Source organism: Bos taurus, chromosome 5 (genome assembly GCF_002263795.3).
Source record: "Bos taurus isolate L1 Dominette 01449 registration number 42190680 breed Hereford chromosome 5, ARS-UCD2.0, whole genome shotgun sequence".
Classification (NCBI taxonomy): domain Eukaryota; kingdom Metazoa; phylum Chordata; class Mammalia; order Artiodactyla; family Bovidae; genus Bos; species Bos taurus.
The window spans coordinates 108,382,126-108,402,531 of record NC_037332.1 but is presented as its reverse complement, the minus strand read 5'-3'; the positions used below and the strand labels follow the sequence as shown (position 1 = coordinate 108,402,531).

The 20,406-nt window shown below is 47.9% G+C and overlaps 1 protein-coding gene and 1 long non-coding RNA gene across 18 annotated transcripts in view; one reads left to right on the top strand and one right to left on the bottom strand.

Moving 5' to 3' along the window:
- Positions 1-20,406, bottom strand: part of CACNA1C (calcium voltage-gated channel subunit alpha1 C) — a 459,127-nt gene that overhangs the window by 391,514 nt on the left and 47,207 nt on the right. The gene's annotated exons all lie outside the window — the stretch shown is intronic.
- Positions 128-18,223, top strand: LOC101903199 (uncharacterized). 4 transcript variants are annotated; one of them, XR_009494666.1, is made up of 5 exons: positions 128-6,620; positions 8,058-9,524; positions 9,805-9,940; positions 10,741-10,813; positions 16,038-18,223. It is a non-coding gene; the product is annotated as an uncharacterized lncRNA (long non-coding RNA). The 4 variants fall into 4 exon arrangements; XR_009494668.1 differs by having other exon boundaries at positions 133-8,524; positions 9,420-9,524; XR_009494667.1 differs by having other exon boundaries at positions 134-9,524; positions 16,038-16,194; positions 16,454-18,223.

Here is a 20,406-nt window from a genome sequence, read left to right as displayed (position 1 = left end):
CCCGCCCGCCCGGCGCGCCCCAGGCGGACGCGCTGAACGCTTCCAGATGTGGCGGCGGCGCGCGGGGCCGGGCGCACGGCGCGGGGCGCACGGCGCGGGGCGCGCGGAGCCGACTCGAGCCCGGCTAGAGCCCCAGCTCGCCCGATCGCCCGCGCCTCGGCCCACATGCCGTCCAGACACACCCCTCGCGCCCCGCCCCAGCCCCCACGTCCTGCGCGGGCGCCAAGGCGGCGAGGCCTCGGGCGCGCAATTCTAGGAGGGGCTGCCATCAGCCCACCTAGAGTCTCGGCGGGTCAGGCCACTGAGCAAGAGGAGCCGCGATGCCAAGGCTCTGTTTGACCGATTAGGACCAGGGTGGTTGCACGAGTGGCGTGGAGAGGCGAGGATGGGGAGAGACAGGGCAGGGAGAGAGGGCCCGAGGGGCGGAGCCTCCTGGCGAGGCAGCGGTGCCCAGATGTCTGAGCAGATTAATAGGCCGGGGTTTCTTAATTCCTCCGAGGCACCGGAGCACGTGTGCTACTCGAGATCCTTACCTTCTTCTCTTAATTATTTCTGCCACTCCGGCGGGAATCCACGGAGCGCTTTCCTTCCGGAGCGGCGGACCTTTCTCCCCGTCCTCAGGCAGCCACGGAAGGTCCATGGCACCCCCTGCAGGCCCGGGCTCCTGACAGTGGGCTGCCTGGGCCCTGGCAGGGGCGCCTACAGCTCCCACTTGGGAAAACGCCCAGTTTCCTACTCTCAGACCCTCACTCCCCAGCCGCCCTTCTCCCCGCGGGGGGAGCCCATCCATCTCCCGTGTCCGTGGTCTGACAAGATTTGTGTGTCCAGCCCAGACCCGTCTTACTGAATACAAGGCTACACGGCCAACTCAGTCTCCGCTCGGGCATCTCAAAACCCAACAGATCCAATGTGGAATTCCTTGTTTTCTGTGCAAAACCTGCTCCTCAACAGGCTCCCCTTCTCTCAGTTGATGGGCCCAAAGATCTGGAGTGGTTCTTGATTGCTTTCTCTCATCCGGCCCTTCGGGAAATCCCAAAGACTCTTGAATGTGACCACTTCTCAGTGTCCCCGCAGCAACCCCAGCCTGAGCTCCTGCAGAGGGTCTGTCCCCCTTTGAAGCCCTCCTCTCCTTGGGTATCTTCTCAAAACAGCACCTAAAGGGTCCCGTGTCAGCACCTCTCTGTGCAACCACACCTACCTCTACCCCCGCCCCTGCCCCCGAGCAGGGGCTCCCTGTTCACTTAGTAAAAGCCAGGCCCTCAGGGCAGCCTCTAGGGACCCGCGGCCGGTGAGTCCAGGCGCCCTCACTGCCTCTTTGGCGTCCCTGTTCCAGCCTCACCCCCTCCGCTCTGCGCCCCCAGGCTCTGCAGGACACCCCTCCTTCTCCTTCTCACTCACACACCCCCGGAGCCCTTTGCTCTAGCTGCCTGCCCTGCTTGCAACCCCCGCGTCAGCTATCTACCTGATGAACCCCCTCATCTTCTTCAAGACTTTGCTCAAATCGCACTTTCTCAGTGAGGTTCACCCTGACCACCCCACTTAGTAGAGCGGATCCGCGGATGGATCTATATGGTTCATCGAGTCCGCGCCTGTGGAGCTGCGAATACGGAACGCCAAAATGCAATCGCAGATACCTGGAACAGCCAAACACCTTTTTGTAAAAGGAGCTTGAGAACCCACGTATTTCAGCATACACAGAGGTCCTGGAGTCAATCTCCCACTGCACCTAGCAGCCCCTCCAGAGCCCTCAATCTCCCCTTCCTCCACTTTTAATTTTTTTCTTTAAACCATGTGTAACATACCATATAGTCTACTTATTCATTTATTGCATGGTTTATTGACTGTTTCCCCCACTAAAATTAAATCCCGTGAGGGCAGGCAACTCTGTGCTCTTTGCATGTCAGTTTATCTCAAGTGTACAGAACGATGTCTGGCAGAGGGTAGTTAACTTAATAAAAGTGTGGAAAGAGTCCCTAAGAGGCCACCACAGTATTCACCCAAATGCCTTTGCAGGCACCCGGATTCGTGTCTGAATCCTCACCAGTTCAGCCCCATTCCTTGGGCCACGGGTCTGGGCCCCAGCTTACAATGCCAAGGCCCCTGTGAGAGGTATTAAGCTCTATCCATCTTCTTCATTCTACTGTGAACAGTGGTCTAGATTTGGTTGGTTAGGAGAGAAATCTGGCAACTTTACCATTCTGGCGTGTTCACACTCAGTTTTTAAGCTAAGAGAGAAAAATCAGAAACGACACAAATCTGAAGATCCCTTCCATTTAGCTTTAGAGTGCACCACCAGAGGCTGTGCTTCAGAAGCCCGTGCACCTGTTTATTTGTTTGAACTAATACTAAAATTGTTTTGCACCCCTCTACACATTGCAGTACAGACATAATGACAACATCGGACAGTGCTTAGTGGGCTGGGCTGTGACAAGTGTTCCATCACGTTATTTCCTTTCATCCTCAGTGCAAGGATAACGCTGATGCTACTGTTGTGAGTGCCATCCCCATTTTACAGATATGGAAACTGAGGCTTAGCGACTGTGTGTCCAGAGTCATCCAGTTGGTAAACTGTGGAGCCTGGACTTAGCCCAGGAGGATCTGACTCCAAACACATGGTGATACCGTGATTCTACGCTCAAAAGGGATGCCCAAGGGTGACCTTGGGCGGGACAGGGCTCGGGGCAGTCTAAAGTGACAGTAAAATGATTGCTTAAAATGATTAAAAGACACTTGCTTCTTGGGAGAAAAGCTATGACAAACCTAGACAGCTTATTAAAAAGCAGAGACATTACTTTGCCTACAAAGGTCCATATAGTCAAAGGTATGGTTTTTCCAGTAGTCATGTATGGATATGAGAGTTGGACCATAAGAAAGGCTGAGCACAAAGAAGAATTGATGCTTTCAAACTGTGGCACTGGAGAAGACTCTTGAGCATCTCTTGAACAGCAAGGAGATCAAACCAGTCAATCCTAAAGGAAATCAACCCTGATATTCATTGGAAGGACTGATTCTGAAGCTGAAGCTCCAATACTTTGGCCACCTGATGCGAAAAGCTGACTCATTAGAAAAGGCCCTGATGCTGGGAAAAATAGAAGGCAGGAGGAGAAGCAGGTGACAGAGGATGAGATGGTTCGATGGCATCATCAACACAGTGGGCATGAGTTTGAGCAAACTTGGGGAGATAGTGAAGGACTGGGAAGCCTGGCATGCTGCAGTTCATGGGGTGGCAAAGAGTCAGATACTACTGAGTGACTAAACAACAACACAGTAGCTAGAAGATGAGAATTAAAGATGAAAACCTATCTTTGGGTTTCAGAATAAATGATAACCCACTCACTCTGTGAACTCTTTTTTTTAATTTGTTTATTATTTATTTTTATTTATCTTCATTGTTGCCTGTGGGGTCACAAAGAATCAGACATGACGTAGCGACTGAGCAACCACAACAAAATGATTGCAAAAATGCCTTAGGGGGTTCACAGGGAGCTGGGTAACTGAGAGCTGGTGCCCCGTGTCAGGGGCACTGGCAGGATTTACAGCCAGGCTTTTCTCCAGGTAGGCGCCATGTAAATCTAGCAAGTAAATATTACCTTCATGCCTCTCCAGTTTCGTTTTTCACTTCTCTTTTCAGCTGTGAAACATGTTCTTTGCCTTCCAGAAAAAGGTACTTTCTAAATATTTGGTCTTGCAACGAGCACCCATATCTCAGCTTCTCACTTTGGAACACAGCCCTGGGTGCTCCCTTTCCAGGGAACAGATTCTCAATGTGACAAACAGAAGCCATCCTGAATTCCTACTGGGGTTTGGGAGGTGGTGGGAGCCGAGAAGGGATCTTTCTGTCTTTCGTGACCTGACTGTACTCTCTGGTGAGGCTCTTGCCTCTGCTCTCCTGGGTGGGTGCTACAGACAAGCACTCTTCTGGTGTGGTGTATGGTGTAGCATCTGGATGCGAAGGTGCCTTTTCTCCAGCCCTCTTCCCACTACATCTTAAATGTCTTCAGAAAGAGAACTGTGTTCATTTTTCTTTGTGTGAGTCTAATGCTTGGTGTACAGGGACACTCACTGTATGTTGAGTGCATGATTCATTCTGGAAAAGATTCCTTAAAGTGATCACAAAATTTTTTTTTGGAAGCAATTAAGAGTGCACTGAATTTGTTAATTACAATACATTTGTAAGAGTGAAAAACTTGAAAACAATCTAAATACCCAGCGTAAAAGGTTGGTTAGATGAAAATAGTAAGAGATTATTGTAGCAGCCACTATTGAAAACAGTACACTGTGCGCTCAGTCACGTCCAACTCTTTGTGATCCTGTGGACTGTAGCCCACCAGGCTCCTCTGTCCATGGGATTTTCCAGGCAAGAATACTGGAGTGGGTTGCCATTTCCTACTCCAGGGGATCTTCCCAACCTAGGGATCAAACCTGCATCTCTTGCATCTCCTGCATTGGCAGGCAGATTCTTTACCACTGTGCCACCTGGGAAGCCTGGAAAACAGTATGGAGGTTCCCAAAACACTAAAAATAGAGTTACCATATGATCCAGCAGTCCAACTCCTGGGCATATATCCAGAAAGGATGAAAACTCTAATTCAAATGGTACATGCACCCCAGTGTTCAAAGCAGCACTGTTTGTAATAGCCAAGACATGGAAGAAAACTAAACGTCCACCAACAGCATGGATAAGGAAGATGTGGTGTATTTATGTACTTTACACAATGGAATATTACTTGCCCGTAAAAAAGAATGAGATAAAGGCATTTGCAGTGATGTGGATGGACCGAGAAACTGTCCTACTTAGTGAAGTAAGTCAGACAGAGAAGGAGAAATACCATATAATAGCACTTACATGTGGAAGCTTAAAAAGGGTACAAATGAACTTATTTACAAAACAGAAATAGAGTCACAGCCTGAGAGAACAAACTTATGGTTACCAGGGGCAAGGAGGGAAGAGAGAAATTGGGAGGTTGAGACAGACACATATACCCTATCATATACAAAACAGGTAACTAATAAGGACCTACTGCATAGCACAGGTAGCTATAGGCAATATCCTGTCATAAACCATAAATGGAAAAGAACAGGAAAAAGAATAGATACATACATATATATGTACATAATGAAATCACTTTCTGTACCCCTGAAACTAACACAGTATTGTGAATTAACTATAGTTCAAGTTTTTTAAAAAAGATTTTTAGTCATTTGCTCCTCAGAACAATCCTATGAGGGGAGCACCATTACTCCTGTTTTACAGACTACTGTGGAGAAGGAAACGGCAACCCACTCCAGTGTTCTTGCCTGGAGAATCCCAGGGATGGCAGAGCCTGGTGGGCTGCCGTCTATGGGGTCGCGCAGAGTCGGACATGCCTGACGCGACTTAGCAGCGGCGGCAGCAGTGGATATGGAGAGCTGGCTGTGCTGTGTTATATGAGGGTCACTTCACAACTGATGAGTGCTGGAAAACCTGTGATTTGAACCCAGCCGTCTGTCCTCAGAGTCTCTGCTGTCACCTGCCTCGTGGATAAACCAGGGAGCACCCATACAGAGATGTGAACCACAACAAGGAATTATACTAGCGACATGGACAAAGACTATTTACACTGTAAGAAAACAGCCTATGAAATGTTATGTGTGTTATGATTCCAGTTTTCTTCTAAGGGCAAGTATGCATTTGAACTAGGAAAAAGGCTAAAAAGTGTTCATCCTGAAATGTTGACAGTAACTTTCTTTGGGAGGTGGGATGACTGGTATGTTTCTCTTCTCTTTTCTTCCTGTCTGGCCCACAGCTTCGGAAGCCAGACCGCTGGGCAGAACCACACCCCCACTAGCCCCCTGCAGCCAGGAACACCTCTGAGGAGTCAGCCTGGATTAACCCTCCCCTCAAAGCCCCACGGGTCCCTTCCCGTCATCTCCCTCTGTCCACCCTGACCACCTCTCAGCACTAAATGCTGCCGCCACCTCCTGCAGAAATAACCTGTCCAGCATCTTTGCCCAAATGCTCACCCTCCAAGGCGATGACTTATAGTGTCAGTCATTCTGTGCAGAGGAGAGAGGCCAGGAGCTCCAGGTAACAGTTACCTTCTGGGAATATGTTTCAGTCTTTAATTTCCAACCCACAGCATTGTCTGTGTGTAAGTATTTAGAGGGGTGGGCATTTCAGACCAGGCAAAGGTGATAGGCAAATAATATGGTCCTCCTTCCTTGTGCCCTCTAAACCTCTTCACCTCCATGAAGGACCACATAGGACCATGTAGGGCCATTCTTCCTCAGAGGCTAGACTGGAACCTGATTTTACAGCCATGTTGTCTGTACACATTGCATTGAATGAAAATGCTCCTGGCAACTCAGCCCCATCTCAGCCCTAAGGGGAGGCCAGAGTGTTTGGAGGTGAAGGGACTCAGCCCTCATCCACAGCATCCTCACATCACAGGGAGAACAACAGGGAGGACAGGCCTACCCTTGTGATCTCCAGCGACTCAACCCCAAGACAGAAAGCGGCAGGTTGGTGGCCGGCCTGCCCCTGGGACTGACCCTCCACATCTGGGTCTCATTCTGCATCAGCAGGACACCAGTCCAGGCCAAGGCACACAGCCAGCTGGGACTCTGCCTTGAAAAACCAGGTAATGGGGCCCCATGGCCTACAGCTTTTTGCAAAGAGAAGCTAATCCAAGAAAGCAGATTAAGGTTTGAAATTATTTTCTTAGCTTCTCATCAAGGCCCCCAGGGAAGTCAGTTTCCTGTCGGTGATCTGCTGACTCCAGAAGAAACCCCACAGACCCCTTCACCCCCAGCTGCCCACTTCTGAGGGGCTTAAAGGCCACCATGGACACAGGTTCCCACACGTGTTAGTGTCTCGTGTCGCACTAAGTCACTTCAGTCGTGTCTGACTCTTTTCAACCCCATGGACTGTAGCCCACCAGGCTCCTCTGTCCATGGGATTCTCCAGGCAATAATACTGGAGAGGGTTGCCATTTCCTTCTCCAGGGAATCTTCCAGACCAGAGATTGAACCTGCATTTCTAAAGTCTCCTGTGTTGGCAGCCTGGTACTTTACCACTAGTACCACCTGGGAAGTTAGTGTCTTAAGGCTGCCAAAAACTGACAGCTTGCTGGGTGGTTTAAGATGACAGACATGTTTCTGTCTTTCAGTTTTGGAGGCTAAAAGTCTCAAATCCGGCAGGGTCACGAATATGAAAACAGGCCACACAGATAGGAATCTCTCCAAATATTTACATCCTCAGGAAGGAAACCCAAATGCCCTCAGACTGATCCCACTAGATACTAGATCTGGCTTAGTCACTGTCTCTGGGAAGCTGTGGGAAGGTGATTCTCCAAGCCGCGGGGGCGGAGGCGTTATAACTGATCCCCACCACTCTCACAGAAGTTCAGTGCCCCATCACACACCTGAGGCAGGCAGAGCTGAGTCCAGGGGCTTACACGGCACACAGAAAGGATGCCTCCTGGGAGGCAAGCATCATTAACTTACCAAATCACTTCCATTCAACAGCCGGGTGGAGCCGGTGCAACCAAGAACCTGGCGGCTTTCACTCACGGCAGGGCACTCCCAACCATCTCCTCACATGACCCTGTAGAATCAGCGCTACCCTAGGGAGGTCTTGGGTCACCATCATCCTTGAGGACCAACGGCATTCCTTCACAGTTTACCAGTTTTGCCATATTGCCATATTTCATACCAGATTAACATTTTCTGCCCCTCTCATGTTCAGTCCTGTTTCTATAGTCATTGTTTGCATTGAATAGAACTTCATTATTTCATTATTAATCACCAAACCTTGGTGATCAATTTTTTCCCCAAATTGACTAATGCTGCTTATCAAGTGACACCTATATAAACTTTTACTGCAGTTTAGTCCCAAAGATACTCTGTTTTCCTCCACTCTGACCACATGGAAACATTCATTTCTCTCCTGTATCTGGACACACTATTCAGCTGGTTCTGACCAAAAGTACCTGAGTAGAGGGATGTGTCCCTTGCAGGCTGAGATCATGAGAAGCCTGTGGTAATGCCCCTTTGTTCTCTTCTGCCCTGAAATCCAGATGGACTTGCTGCGAGATAAAGAAGAAAGCACTGGCTGTGAAGGAGAGCCTTGGCACTGACCCCATCTGGACATGTAGCACGAGAGGCAAGTAAGCTTTTATTATATGAATCCCCCCAAATCTGGAAGTCTCTGCTGATGCATACCATTGCCTGTCCTGACTAGCAGACTGACAGAAGTCAACAACTCTGTGTGTGACCTACGGGTGATCAGAAATGTGCCAAGTTCCAATCAGTTGAATCGGTTTCCATTCCAATCATCATAAAAATCAGTCAATGGTTCTAATTCATAAGAGGGAAGGTTGTAACCATAATGACTTTGTGATGGGGGAATATTGAGAGCATCTATAATTTATGTAGCATATCACTGTTTTTATTTGTTTCAGATATATCAATGACAGTATCAATTTTGACTGATTTTACAGACAAAACACCTCCAAACTCATTTTCTTCTTTAAGCCTGCTGAAGGTACAGGTGTATTTATGCCTATATTTATATTGACAAACTGATGAAAACTATTCTTGTGTGGGTGAATCAGTACACACTGACACTTCCCCAAGTGGGCTCCAAGTGTTTGCAGTGGTTTATGGCATCTTCAAATGTGTTTGAGGAACCCACGTGGTTTTGGATGGGTCTTAATGGAATCAGTTTCCAGACCCTCAGATTTCCTATGTGCTCAACCTTAACACTGGACAAAGGACAACCTGGGGCAGAGGTTGTCCTTTCTTTTCTGACCCTTCTCAGCCACCCCTTCCCCCACTACAGAGGAGAGACACACCTGTCACCCCACTGACCCCCTCCATCCTTCCAGGTCCATCTGCCTGTGATGTGACTCCCTCCAGGCACCAAAGACAGAGACATTTGAAACACTCATGTCTATCTAGAAAGTCTCCTTTAATCAGGCCCCACACCCCACTAGTCACCCACCTCTTTAAGAGATACATTTCTGATACTATTTAAATTGTATATTGATAGCTACTTTTAAAGCTCATCATATAATTATGTTGTTTTACTCAATTTTTGTTGTTGTTTAGTTGCTAAGTCACATCTGACTCTGTGACCCCATGGACTATATAGCCTACCAGGCTCCTCTGTCCACGGGGATTCTCCAGGCAAGAATACTGGAGTGAGTTGCCGTTTCTTCTTGCAGAGGATCTTCCCAACTCAGAGACTGAACCTGTGTTTCCTGCATTGGCAGGCAGATTCTTACCACTTGAGCCACTAGGGAAGCCCTTGCTCAATTGTACACTAATAATATTTGCAGTAAGAGTTCAACCTGGAAGAAATCTGTGGCACTGAGCCTTATAGTCACAGGAACGTTATTTTAATTTAAATATAATTTATATATCTCTTTTTCTGGCAGGGTAGTATGATCAATGAAAGACTTTCAAGCACAAAATTATCTTGCATCAGGGTGAAGCTTTACGGAAGAAATGGAATGGAACTATGTTTCCAAGGAGAAAAAGAAGTGATGTGAAATCTTTGTTTTCTTTCTTTTTTTAAAAAAAAAAAAAGAGCTTTTATATATTTCTGAATGGATAATAGAAGGTTTCAAATAGCTCGGTGTTTATATTCCACTGGAAACTTTTTAAAGAATGATGCAACAATTTTATTTTACTTTTAACTGTCAAGAGTTACAAAGCACTAGAAATTGCATCATTTACAACCATTTAAACTTATCATGAAAATATGGGGATGTCAACTTGAAATGTATGATGAGACACATAATTTTTCAAAACTCTTTTCAGAGGCTATGCGAGCAAAATGGTGTGGAGACTCTGGAATTGGCACAGTTCGAGGTCCAGGGAGGCCCGAGCTGGCCTGGCCTCTGAGGCTGTATTTATACGGAATGACAGTGGGCTTCTGGCAGCAAGCATGTGCCAGGTAAGTATATGTGTGGGCAACATGTAAAAAGCCCTGGTTCCCCTTCTCATTCTACCTTCCACTCCCAACATGATCTTGAAGGACCTACTTCTCTTCCTGAAGTTTTTATGCTGAGCTTCTTGGAGAAAAGAAAGCAGTGTCACGTGGTCACAATATCCCAGAAACTATAGTGGCTCTAGTGGTAGAGAACCCGCCTGCCAGTATAGGAGACATAACAGATTCAGAATCGATCCCTGGGTGGGGAAGATCCCCTGGAGGAGGTCATGGCAACCCACTCCAGTATTCTTGCCTGGAGAATCCCATGGACAGAGGAGCCCAGCAGGTTAACATAGACAAGGTTGCAAAGGGTTAGACATGACGGAAGTGACTTAGCACACACTCATGTGGCCCTGGGGGCTTCCCACGTGGCTCAGTGGTAAAGAACCTGCCTGCCAATGCTGGAGAAGCCAGTTTGATCCCTGGGTTGGGAAGATCCCCTGGAGAAGGAAATGGAAACCCACTCCAGTATTCTTGCCTGGGAAATCCTATGGACAGAGGAGCCTGGAGGGCTACAGTCCATAGGGTGGCAAAGAGTCAGACACAACTTAGCGACTGAACAACAATTACCTGGCCCTGAAAATACTCCTGAGGGATCTTTCTGACCTCTGATTATTTGTACTTCACTTCAAGACAGAATCGTCCCATTTGTCAGTGTGGTTTCCATTGGGAAAGTTAAACAGAACAGACTCTGGGACTTCACTGCCTGTATTTGCTCTTTCAATGATTGGAGATTGAATTTTCTCCTTCTCTCCATTCTGCAGTCCAGCTGGGCCTCATGGGGGGAACCTGAACCTGTCACGTTCTCGGTCACCGTCTTGGAGCCATGATGGTCAGGTATGGGAATGAACTCTGGGTTCAAAGCCTGCATCTGCTCATGCCCAGCTGTGCGACTTTGGCCAGGTATCTCCTGGCCTTTGACTATCAGCCATGGTGTCAGTCTCAGACACCAACTGACAAACTCCCCAGGAGAGGGGTCTGAGCATAAGAGAAGCATCGTTAGTATGGAAATGTGACATGAGGGACTTCCCTGCGGGGTCCAGTGGCTGAGACTCTGTGCTCCCAATGCAGGGGTCCCAGGTTCAATCCCTGTTTGGGGAACTGGATCCCACCGGCCACAACTACCACCCAGGACAGCCAAATAAATAAATATTTTTTAAAAAGAAAAGAAAATGTGCAGAGAATAGACATATAGACACAGCAGGGTATCTACTACTGGGAAGGTGGGATTTTACATCATCTGTGACCCTCTGTAGCAGCAGTACCCATGCTTGGCCCAACCTAAACATCATCAACCACAATTCCAGCCCTCTTCTTTTTGTCTTATTTCCCACTTCGGAAAAACAGAATGGTTGGCCTCCATCTTTTGCATAAGAGCCTATTATCTGTTTGAAGCAATTCTTCAGAAAGTCGAGAGCACTCAGAGTCTCCACATCACCCAGCCCACACCAGACCTTGAGAACCATCCCTGCAATAAAATTTCAGTAATTTTATCTAAGAAACCATTTTCTGCTGGAAAATTTCCCATGAAACCCTGAAAGCAAATCCCAGAGGGGTAGGAGTTGGATTAGCTAAATTGTTTGCTGTCAAGTCTATGCATTTAGCGAAGGTCTTGGTGAGATGGATTGTTCGGCAAACTCCCTTTCCAGGGATTCATCACCGTCACTCCCATTTGGTGAGTGCGAGGCTAAAGCATTCCCATCGTACGTTGTCAATAAATGCCCACATTATGAATGATTTAAAAAAAAAAAAAAACAGTTTTATGGTCCAACCTTCTCACGGCTAAGGTCCTGGGTGAGCCTCCACTAGGCTGGGCAGCTGCGTTTGGGGAGCAAAATGTTGAATGAAGAGGGGACGACTTGAAAGAAAAATCTAGTGCTGTTGTACTTTCAACAAAGTGGCCAAGCAGACAGATGGGTCTCTGCCTTCCTCTAGCTCTTTGCATAAACCCTACCCCGCAAGACGCATCTCTCAATACACACTGGAATTCATGGCCCACAAGATGTCTCATGGGATGCAAGGCCAGTAATCCCCTGGCCCAGCACAGGAATGCTCCCTGCTACCCATGGGGCCCTGTGGTCCAAAATGACCCCTCATCTCTTCTCTCCTTCCTCCTGGTTTCCAACCTCCACGTGTGGCCCCTCTCTGGTATCCTTGGGCTCCTGTTAGTCTCAAAGCCACCTGCTCAGCTGGGTGAGGCCCCCACTCTGTCCCCCATAGAGCTTTATGGTCCTCTGTCTTGAAGCACCAGTTATACTACTTATTTTAAAAATATTTTTATTTGTTTATTTGTGCCACGTCTTAGCTGTGGCATGTGGGATCTAGTTCCCTGACCAGGAATCGAACCTGGTTCCCCTGTATTGGAAACACAGCCACTGGGCCACCAGGGAAGTCCTTATACCGCTTAGTACTGTTTGTTTATTGGTCATTTCTTTACCTCCCATCTCTTCGAGTGGACTTTGAGCATCTCAGGGGTGAGAACCATATTCTACTTGCCTTGAAATTTCCTGTTCCTAGAATAGTGTGTGTGTGAGTGTGTTAGTCACTCAGTTGTGTCTAACTCTGCGACCCCCTGGACTGTAGCCCACCAGACGCTTCTGTCCACAGAATTCTCTAGGCAAGAACACTGGAGTGGGTCGCCATGCCCTCCTCCAGGAAATCTTCCCAACACAGGGATCAAACTAGTGTCTCTTATGTCTCCTGCATTGGCAGGGGCATCTTTACCACTGGTGCCACCTGGGAAGCCCTATTTAGGGGCTACTTAACTTAAAAGACCCTCTTTGGGGGCTGCGTCTCTTTGTGAAAGGTTTGCCTCTTATTTTTCTAGTAAGAGGCCCACGTTATGTGTGAGGGACTAATTCTGGCCCACAGACCATCCCGCACAGTGTCTGCCTTTTGCAATTTCCTATCTACACACACTGTGTTTCTTTACATAAGATGTGTAATCCCTGCCTTTACCCATGTCCCGTCTGTAATACCTGGATTTATCTGTTTGCCCTCCCTAGCATCTGTCTCTTACAAGCTCTAGTTGACAAAATTCACATTTAGGGATTTTGTCTCCGAAAACACCTGGGCCTGGGACAGTCAGGAACTGGACCTCTGGGAAGTGACTTGAATAGCAAGAAAAAGGAGACACTCCACGCAGGCCAGATCTGACCCTATGATGAGGGGAAGGAAAAGGATGGTTGAAGACCTATGAGTATTCCTTACAAGTCAAACACTAGCCCCCCACCCAAACACAGGTCCAGCTATCTCCTACAATAGTTCTGGTATCACATCTCAACAATTCTCCTTTTTTATGTGCTTGGCTTATCACAAACCCTCCAAAATCCACAGCTTATTTTTAAATCTGAACTCTGTGTCTTAAGTGGCTGAGAATTCCAAAATAACACAGATAAGAAAAAAGTGTCTGTGATGCAGAGCTGAGAACCGGGTGTCTGCGAGCAATGTTGAAGACTTCGGGGTCTGAGGAGTGTCAGGGGTCACCCTTCCGGGAGGGGCCAGCCTGCCATGGTGTAAGATTAAAAGTCTGCCCACAGAGTGTGCGATGAGTATATAAGGAAGCCAGCCTGTCCCCCAGACACCCAGGGCCCCCCTGTTGACCCAGGGACTCAGTCTCTAGGAGCAGAGACATAATCCTTAGGTAAGGCCGTGATTCAAGCGTCCTGTTTCTCAGCAGCGTATCCTTGCAAGAAAGAACTCTTCCAGCTTCGAGGTCACTAATACATTAAAGGGGATGCTCTGCTCAGGTCTCTCTTCTCCTGCAAGGAAGTGGGACCCCATCAGGGAGGAGTGCTCTGCCCTTTCTCTCCCCTCTGGGGGGCCTGAAGCCATTTCTGGTGCACCAACAACTATTTTGTTGTTTTCCTTTGTTTTGTTTTGCTTTTTAGGGCAATTTTAGTTCAGTCACTCAGTCATGTCTAACTCTTTGTGACCCCATGGACTGCAGCACGCTAGGCTTCCTTGTCTATCACCAACTCCCGGAGCTTGCTCAAACCATTCTCCATCGAGTCAGTGATGCCATCTAACCATCTCATCCTCTGTTGTCCCCTTTTCCTCCTGCCTACAATCTTTCCCAGCATCAGGGTCTTTTCCAGTGAGTCGGCTCTTCGAATCAGGTGGCCAAAGTATTGGAGCTTCAGCATCAGTTCTTCCAATGAATATTCAGGACTGATTTCCTTTAGGATTGACTGGTTGGATCTCCTTGCAGTCCAAGGGACTCTCAAGAGTCTTCTTCAACACCACATTTCAAAAGCATCAATTCTTTGGTGCTCAGCTTTCTTTATAGTTCAACTCTCACATCCTACGTGACTACTGGAAAAATCACAGCTTTGACTAGATGGAATTTTGTTGGCAAAGTAATGTCTCTGCTTTTTAATATGCTGTCTAGGTTGGTCATAACTTTTCTTCCAAGGAGCAAGAATCTTTTAATTTCATGGCTGCAGTCACCTCTGCAGTGATTTTGGAACCCCCCAAATAAAGTCTGTCACTGTTTCCATTGTTTCCCCATCTATTTGCCATGAAGTGATGGGACCAGATGCCATGATCTTCGTTTTCTGAATGTTGAGTTTTAAGCCAACTTTTTCACTCTCCTCTTTCACTTTCTTCAAGAGGCTCTTTAGTTCCTCTTCACTTTCTGCCATAAGGGTGGTGTCATCTGCATATCTGAGGTTATTGATATTTCTCCCAGCAATCTTGATTCCAGCTTGTGCTTCTTCCAGCCCAGCGTTTCTCATGATGGACTCTGCATAGAAGTTAAATAAGCAGGGTGACAATATACAGCCTTGACATACTCCTTTTCCTATTTGGAACCAGTCTGTTGTTCCATGTCCAGTTCTAACTGTTGCTTCTTGACCTACATACAGATTTCTCAGGAGGCAGGTCAGGTGGTCTGGTATTCCCATCTCTTTAAGAATTTTCCACAGTTTGTTGTGATCCATACAGATAAAGGCTTTGGCATAGTCAATAAAGCCGAAGTAGATGCTTTTCTGAAACTCTCTCACTTTTTCAGTGCTCCAACTGATGTTGGCAATTTGATCTCTGCTTCCTCTGCCTTTTCTAAAACCAGCTTGAACATCTGGAAGTTCATAGTTTACGTACTGTTGAAGCCTGGCTCGGAGAATTTTGAGCATTACTTTACTAGTGAGTGAGGTGAGTGCAATTGTGTGGTAGTTTGACTGTTCTTTGGCATTCCCTTTCTTTGGGATTGGAATGAAAAGTGACCTTTTCCAGTCCTGTGGCCACTGATGAGTTTTCCAAATTTGCTGGCATACTGAGTGCAGCACTTTCACAGCATCATCTTTTAGGATTTGAAATAGCTCAACTGAAATTCCAGTATCTCCACTAGCTTTGTTCATAGTGATGCCTCCTAAGGCCCACTCGACTTTGCATTCCAGGATGTCTGGCTCTAAGTGAGTGATCACGCCATCATGATTATCTGGGTCATGAAGATCTTTTTTGTACAGTTCTTCTGTGTATTCTTGCCACCTCTTCTTAATATCTTCTGCTTCTGTTAGGTCCCTACCATTTCTGTCCTTTATCGAGCCCATCTTTGCATGAAATGTTTTCTTGGTACCTCTAATTTTTCTTGAAGAGATCTCTGGTCTTTTTCCATTCTATGGTTTTCCTCTATTTCTTTGCATTGATCACTGAGGAAGCCTTTCTTATCTCTCCTTGCTATGCTTTGGAACTCTGCATTCAAATGGGTATATCTTTCCTTTTCTCCTTTCCCTTTAGCATCTCTTTTTTTTCTCAGCTGTTTGTAAGACCTCCTCAGACAGCCATTTTGCCCTTTTGCATTTTTTTTCTTGCATTTCATTTCTTGATCACCGCCCCCTGTGCAATGTCATGAACCTCCATCCATAGTTCTTCAGGCACTCTGTCTATCAGATCTAATCCCTTCAATCTATTTGTCACTTCCATTGTATAATCCTAAGGGATTTGATTTAGGTCATACCTGAATGGTCTAGTGGTTTTCTCTACTTTCTTCAATTTAAGTCTGAATCTGGCAATGAGGAATATTACCCAGCCATTAAAAAGAATGAACTAATGTCATTTGCAGCAACACGGACGGACCTAGAGAGTGGTATACCGAGAGAAGCAATATCACGTGACATCCTTTACGTGTGGAATCTAAGAAGAAATGATACAAATGAACTTACAAAACAGAAACAGATTCACAGACTTCAAGAATGAGCTTATGGTTGCCAGCGGGAAGGGTGAGGGGAAGGGATAGTAGGGAGTGTGGGATGGACATGTACGCACTGCTATATTTAAGATGGATCACCAACAAGGACCTACTGTACCACACGGGGGACTCCACTTAGTGCCCTTTGGTAGCCCACATGGGCGCGGAGTCTGGGGGGGGAATCAGTCCATGTATATGATGCCTGAGTTCCTTTGCTGTTCACCTGAAACTATCACAGTATGTTAATCAGCTATTGTTATTTATTCATTAAATCATGTCTGACTCTTTAGGCATCCCAGGGACCGTAGCCCACCAGGCTCCTCTGTCCAAGGGATTTTCCAGGCAAAATACTAGAATGGATTGCCAATTTCTTCTCCAGGGGATGGTCTCAACCCAGGGATCGAACTCACATCTCCTGCATTACTGGCATTACATCCTGCATTACAGAATTTTTAACATTGAGCCACCAGGGAAGCCCTAATCAGCTATACAAAATAATACAAAATAAAATCACAATACAAAATAAAAAGGTTTAAAAAAAAAAAAGAATAAGCTGGGTCTGAAGTGACTTAGCAGCAGCAGCAGCATACACTCTAACTCCCAGCTAACTAGGGCGTCATCATTCAAGAATGGCTGTGGGCAGACGGGAAATCCAGGGTCATGTTGGATGATCCAAGTACAGAAAGACTCCGATCCCACACTCACATGTGCAGAAGATTAACATTCCTTGCATGCCTGCCCAACAAGGAATTCTTTATTTCCATCTCCTTTAGGGGCTTGCAGAGGTAGAGCATCCCAGTGAAGGGCAGGTTAATCTGTCCCAGGACGCGATCCAGGTGAGGCGGATGCTGGAGAGCGTGGCTGGGGAAACCCTGCCTGGCCTCTGGGGAGCCATGCTGCCAACTGCCTCTACAGTGAGGTGCCAAAGGCCGGCCTGGAGCTGGCTCCTGGGGACACACATACCAAAGGCAGCAGACGAGGATGAGTTTTAAAAACTGGGGAATAAGTGCACTTTGTCTTCAGTATCATCTTGCTTCTTCTGTGGAGACTTTGTCTCTGGTCCTGGAAAATGTCCCTCAGCAGGTCCCCAAGTCTTCACCCCACCCTGCTGTCTGCAGAGCGAGGGACCACTGTGGCCCTTCTCGGGTCACTACTGACTTCTGTGAAAACGCCTCCCTGGGGCACTGGCCGTAAAGGTAGCGAAGGGTGGGGAGCCCCCCACAAGGACCCTCCTCCGGGGGTCACCTTCTCAGCTGTCAGGAGCTGGAGGCTGAGGCAACGCCCACAGAATGGACCGTCCCTTCTCTGTGTGACTTTGAAAGGTCCAGCTCTGAGGGATTGAGGCTACCTGGCCCTTCCTCCTCCCCAGGGTCCCACTCGTTATCACAAGGAAAGATACTGTTATCATGTTATCCTTCATTATCACGAGAGAAAGATGGCTTTCCAGACTGGGTCTCTGCGGCATCACTTCAAATTCCAGCTCCAAGCTCACCATGAGACAAAGCATGATTATTTCCATGGGATACTGAATGGCTGGGACACCTAGGCAGCACTTTTAATGTGAGTAGTCACAGCTCTTAGAGGTGGAGGAGTCCTTGGGAATCACCCCCAGTCAACCCCCACATTTACTAATAAAGGAAATAAACCTCAGAGAAGAAGAGTGTTTGGATAGAGCAGGTGATTCCCAAGGCAGCAAGATTAAGAATAGAACTTCCCTTCCCCAGAAGCAGGGGACCGACAGCATCTGCCCTCAGGAACAAGACAAGTCACCACAAAAGGGTTTTAGATGTGGTGTCAAGGAGACCTCGATGGTAATAAAGATTATTAAATACTAGAACAGACAGCCACGGGGATTGTGAAATCATCCTCCCTGGAGATCTTTTAAAATAGGACAGTTAACCATCTGTCTGAGATGGTTTAAGTACAGCCCTGCCTTGGAGGTAGGAACATGGTGGATGACACCCCCCATCACATTTGGGGTTCTGTGATCACACCTGGATGTAGGTGCACCCTGTGGACCCAGGGAGGTCTGGGCTGCCCCCCAGGATTTGGATGCTGGAGCTGCCCAGAAGGTGGGAGGGGCAGTGCACTCTGTGGATGAGCGGGGATGGGGGCTGCTCGGAGGAGGCTTTGTGGGGGCTTCTGGGGAAGAAGCGGCTGCAAGAACCAGAGACATCTATATCCCAGGACTCCTCCCCAGCCCCCAGCCCCTTCTAATGCCCACCCCCCAGCCACTCCCTGCCATGCAAGTCCAGTGGTCTGCAGCCCAAGCCAGTGGAGCCAAGGGACCCCAAGAAGCACACAAGGAATGCAGCAGCCCTGCTTTGTTCCCAAGAGACAAAGCATAAAACACCAGGGATGAAAGAACAGTCTCCCTATTTCTTTTTAAATATCCAGTATGGTTCTGGACTTGTGAGAATTCTGGGGGGAATGGCTCCTGTTCAGGACTCCAGTGGGGAATTCTGGAGCAGCAGGAGCCTCCTGGCCAAAGTCAGACCAGCCCTGCTGGGCACTCAGTCCTTCTGTGCCACTGGGGGGGCTGGCACCTGAGCTGCACAATGGGGCTATGGAGCCTTGGGTCCAAGCACCCAGGGCTCCCCCATGGGCTGTCTCTTTTACCCTTTCTCCTCACCAGTTCCTGAGTATCCCCTTTTCTGAGAAGCTAGGCTGGGCATCTCCTAGCACCCTGTACCTCCCTAATTACTCCTACAAGTGGAATTAAAACTACATGTTCCCACATCTCTGGCCCTGCTGGTCTACAGACTCCTTGAGAACAGGAGCTGTGTCCCCCAGCACTGCCTCTCCAGGGCCTGGCACATAGCAGGCACTTAGAAAAATCCTCGTTTAATAAGTGAATGGATGGAAGGATGAAGGGATGGATAGATGAATGAAGGGATGGTGAAGGGGTGGATGGATAGATGGAGGGAGGGATGGATAGATGGATGGATGGATGAAGGGATGGATGGATGAGTGGGTAGATGAAGGGAAGGATGGATGGGTGGGTGGATGGATGAAGGGATGGATGGATGGGTGGATGGATGGATGGATGGGTGGATGGATGAAGGGATGGATGGATGGAGGGATGGCTAGAGAGATGGACAAAGGATTGAAGGGGTGGATGGATGAAGGGATGGGTGGATGGATGAAGGGATGGGTGGATGGATGGAAAACCATGAGGTCTAACACACTGGAGGACACCATTTACCCTTGAATGTTTCCAAAGTGACCAGATACTAGCCCCATGAGTTCTTTGACTTTCTTCCTGAACTCATGTGCCAAAGTTACTTTGGGAAGAGCAATAAAACAGGAAGCTTCATTAGGGTCATCTGGTGGCTCCTTCCTATGACAGTAAACAGCCCCACCCACCACATCCTCACCCTTAGCCCCACAGCCTCTGCCAGAGACCTCAGGTTGTAGGACATTCAGGTCCTGCTGGGCCATTCCTTCCATCTCTGGACAGCTCTGGCCAGGAGCAAGTTCCCCATTAGGCTGAATTCAGTCTCTCCCTGTACTGTCTTCCCTGTGGTTCTAACTCAGCTCCCAGCTTCACATGGACACCATGCACCCACTTCCACACTCCAGGGAGACCCAGGAGATGGCACGTGGCCTTTGGACAAGAAGAACTTGGAGATGAGGCTCCCTTTGCCGCTGGCCAAGTGAAATCTTGGGTGAGTCCAGGCCTCTCCAGGCCTTGGGCTTGTTGTCCTGTATAACGGGAGTTATGACACCCATGCCCCATAGGGCTGTTGTGAGGGCTACAACGAATCCAATGAACGAGTGAAGTTGCTCAGTCGTATCCAACTCTTTGTGAGTCCATGGACTGTAGCCTACCAGGCTCTTCCATCCATGGAATTGTCCAGGCAAAAGCACTGGAGTGGGTTTCCATTTCCTTCTCCAGGGGATCTTTCTGACCCAGGGATCAAACCAAGGTCTCCCGCATTGCAGGCAGACGCTTTACCGTCTGAGCCACCAGGGAAGCCCAATTATTACAATGAATCAGTACATTCCAAATGTCAAAGACATTTAGATGCTAGTACTACTATTAAATAAATGTTCTAATGGAGATACTAAAGATATATTACATAACATATTGAAATTCGTCCTCCCTCTCCATGAATCTTCTCTTCTCCAGGCCAAAACATGAGTGACTGTCGCCTCCTCCGGCACACTGGTCTGTTTCTCTATCAGTGGTCCTCATTAAAGGACTGCGCCGTCCGCCCAGCCGGTGGGACTAGCTCAGAGC